A 3,978-nucleotide genomic window follows, 5' to 3' on the forward strand; every position below is an offset into this window, starting at 1 on the left:
ACATCGTCCAACTGACTCATCTAAAATGTACAGTCAATTCAATAGTTTTTAGGCATATTTAAAGTTACACAACCATCACCAGAATTAATTTTAATATCAAAAAAAGCCTCTCCCCTTAGATATCATCTTCCATCCCTTCTATCCCCTACCTAAGCAACCAGTAGTTCACATTGTGTGTCTAAGGTTTTGCCTGTTCTGGAGATTTCATACATCATGTATTGAATCATACAATACATGATCTTTTGTGTCTGACTTCTCTCACTCAACCTAATATGTTCAAAGTTTATCTATCCCATAACATATTTTTGAACTTAATTACTTTTTATGGTCAAATAATATTCCATTGTATGGATGAACCACATTTGTTTTATCCATCCATCAAGTGGACTTTTTCATCTTTCTAACTATTATAAATAATCTACTAAGACCATTAGTGTGCAAGTTTTTGTATTCATTTTTCTTAAGTATAATCCTAGAGAGGGGTTATAGGGTCAAATGCTAACTCAATTGAGTCAACAGTAACATATTGAAAAACTTCCAGACTATTTCCCACCTCTGCCCTGACACCACAATTTGAAAAGAGGGCTACCCATGGAAGAAATAAATCGTGATGTTGAAGGGCATGCCAGCTCCTGTACAGGCTGAATTGGTTCATCCATAGGCTTAGCACAGTAATAAAGGCCAGAACCAACCTTCTGGTTTCAATGGCTGTGGTACAAAGGGTGGAGGCAACATGGTGGTGAGGAGCTACAGAAAGGAAGACCACAATGACCCATGTGATGCGATTCACCTGAGTGAGGCAGCCAGAGAAGAGAATCTTTGTCCTCACCCCCATAAGGCCACATGATATCAGGAACTGTAATGGGGCCAGGAGGACACACTGCATAACAAGAAGTTCATGAGGTTAAACCAGCATCTGGGGAATGTGTAGCTCACCCTGCAGCCATATAGCTGAACAGGGTGCTGTCCACAGGCCTACCCCTAAGCCATTCAACCTGTATGCTGAGCAAATGGCCTGAGAAGGTGGACTATATGAAGAAGAACACAACATCAGAATTGGAGGAAGACTCATTAACAAACTAATATGCAGATGACCCAACCTTGCTTGCTGAAAGTGAAGAGGACTTGAAACACTTACTGATGAATATTAAAGACTACAGTCTGCAGTATGGATTACACTTCAACATAAAGAAAATGAAAATACAACTAGACCACTAAGTAGCATCATGATAAATGGAGAAAAGATTGAAGTTGTCAAAGATTTCATTTCACTTGGATCCACAATCAACACTCATGGAAGCATCAGTCAAGAACTCAGACGTTGTATTCCACTGGGCAAATGTGCTGCAAATGACCTCTTTAAATTGCTGAAGAGCAAAGATGTCTCTTTGAAGACCAAACCAAAAAAATAAACCCAAACTCATTGCTATTGAGTCGATTCGACTCATAGTGACCCCTCTTTGAGTTTCCAAGGCAGTATCTCTAAGGAAGTAGATTGCCCAATCTTCCTTCCAAGGAGTAGCTGGTGGGTTTGAACTGCTAGCTTTCTGGTAAGCAGTCAAATGCCTTAGGCACTATGCTACCAGAGCTCCCCTTTGAAGGCTAAGGTGCATCTAACCCAAGCCAAAGCATTTCAATGGACAATGAATAAGGAAGACCAAAACAGAGTTGATGCTTTTGAGTTGTGGTGCTGGTGAAGAATACTGAAAGTACCATGGATCACCAGAAGAACTAACAAATCTGTCCTGGAAGAAGTGCAGCCAGAATACTTCTTGGAAACAAGAATGGCCAGACTTTGTCTCACCTACTTTGGTCACATTGTCAGAAGGGACCATTCCCTGGAGAAGGATGTCATGCTTGATGAAGTGGAGGGTCAGCAAAAAAAGGGGAATACCCTCAACAGATGGATTGACACAGTGGCTGCAACAATAGGCTCAGGTATAGCAAGGATTGTGAGGCTGGCACACCATCAGGCAGTGTTTCATTCTGCTGCATATAGGATTGCTAAGAGTCAGAGCCAATTTAGCAGCACCTAAAAGAACAACAACTATGGGGCAAAGCTATGATAACTTCTTAGCCACAGCCAAACACATTGAGAGAATGAGTCGCTGGGCTCACGGGCTCAGAACCATGGTCATGTGGGATATCAAGCTCAATTGGCGTAATATACTACACAAAAACATTGTTCTACATCCTACTTTGATGAGCAGTCACCTGGGGTCTTAAAAGCTTATGAGTGGCCATCTAAGATGCAACAATTGTTATCTCCTTGTCCGGAGAAAAGAAGAATGAAGAAAAGTAAAGACACATGGAAACAATTAGTCCAAGGGACTAGCGGACAATGTGAACCTCAGCCTACATGGCCCTGAAACCAGAACTAGATGGTGCCCGGCAACAAATGTCAACCAACCACTCAGAGACGGATCAAAAATAGGAGATCCTGGATAGAATATGAGAAAGAAGTGCAACAAAAATCAAAATCATAAAAAAGACAAGGTTTACTGATCTTATAGAGACTGATAAAATCCCTAAGACTAGGGCATGTAGTCACCCTTTGGCCCTGGAATTGAACTCACTCCCAATGACTGCCAGCCAGACAATGGACAGACCTATAAAGTGAACATTTATACCAGGTAGGTACACTCCTTAGAATAGTCAACCATGGGATATCAGAAGGGCAGCATTTTCCCAGGGAGATAGTTCAGAAGGCAGGAATGCATAGGAAAGAAGGGCACAGGGAAAAGGTAACCATAGGGAGGAAGTGGGAAGAGAGCTGTTACATTATGGGGATTAAAATCAATGCCATAAAACAAAATATGTTTGAATTGTTAAATGGGAAATGAATATTCTCTGTAAACTTTCACCCAAATCACAAGAAATTAATAAATAAAATTAAGATGGATAGGTGGTTGGATAGATGAGTAACAAAACAAACATAGTACCAAATTGATGGAAGAATGTAGAAAATGGGTACATGGGTGTTCACTTAAAAAAAATTTGGACACTCAAGAACAGATGTAAGAATGGCAGGTAGAAAGGGTCATGTCAACTTACAGGAACACTATGGCATTCTGAATAGGTATTAGAGACAGGAGAAGAATTGGATGAGAAGGTGCCCAAGTTTAATAATAGGATTTGGAGATGGTGTGGATACAGAGGCTAGGAAAGAATATCAAGAATTTTTAATTAATTGTGACTCTTGCAGTTTGATAAGGTTGAGGAGAACTGAAGGTCATGCATTTAGATCTGCTGAACAAAATCCCTGGAAGATTTCTGAGAAGTTATGCTGCTGGGAAGTTACACCCATGGGTCCAGGACTCAGAGATAAGGTTTGGACTGAAGCTATAAATAACTGGACATCACTGGCAAATGTTAATAATAAATGCAGATGGGCCACAGATGAAGTTGCCATGGGTAGAGAAGAGAGTTGGGCTGAAGAGATGAAGAAGACCAACATTCAGAAGCTACAAGCAGTAAATAAGAGAAATGATCAATTATAGAGGAAAGGGGACTGAAGGGGAACTAAACCCATAAAAATACTGTTGAAGAAGCTTTGTAAAACGAAAGACAAAAGATAATTCTTTCCTGCTCTGGCATAGCTTTCTGGTGAGGAATGATGACACGTTTTATGAATGGGAAGAAAATAGAAATACTCTTCTTTCCTGCAGGTCATCTCAGTGGAGACTGAGTTACACATGTCTCATCCTCTCTGGCACACAAGGGCCAGGATACCCACAGATTTGGTGAGCAGCCACCACTACTAGGTACCCTACTCCACACCTAAGGGAGTTGGGTCAGAGAACTAGAGTCTGGGTGAGAGTCTCCATAGCAGGATATTGCAAGACTCCCACTTTGGAAAATACCAAGTAATGTGCTCATGGGAGCCCATGGCCAAAGAAGGACCCAAACCCTGAAAGAAGTGACAACATTGCACCCCAAGTAAAGCTTTCGTACTGGGTGCTGATCCTTCCCACTCCA

This window comes from Orycteropus afer, unplaced genomic scaffold (genome assembly GCF_000298275.1).
Source record: "Orycteropus afer afer isolate SDZICR_OR568_19922 unplaced genomic scaffold, OryAfe1.0 scaffold00038, whole genome shotgun sequence".
NCBI classification, from domain to species: domain Eukaryota; kingdom Metazoa; phylum Chordata; class Mammalia; order Tubulidentata; family Orycteropodidae; genus Orycteropus; species Orycteropus afer.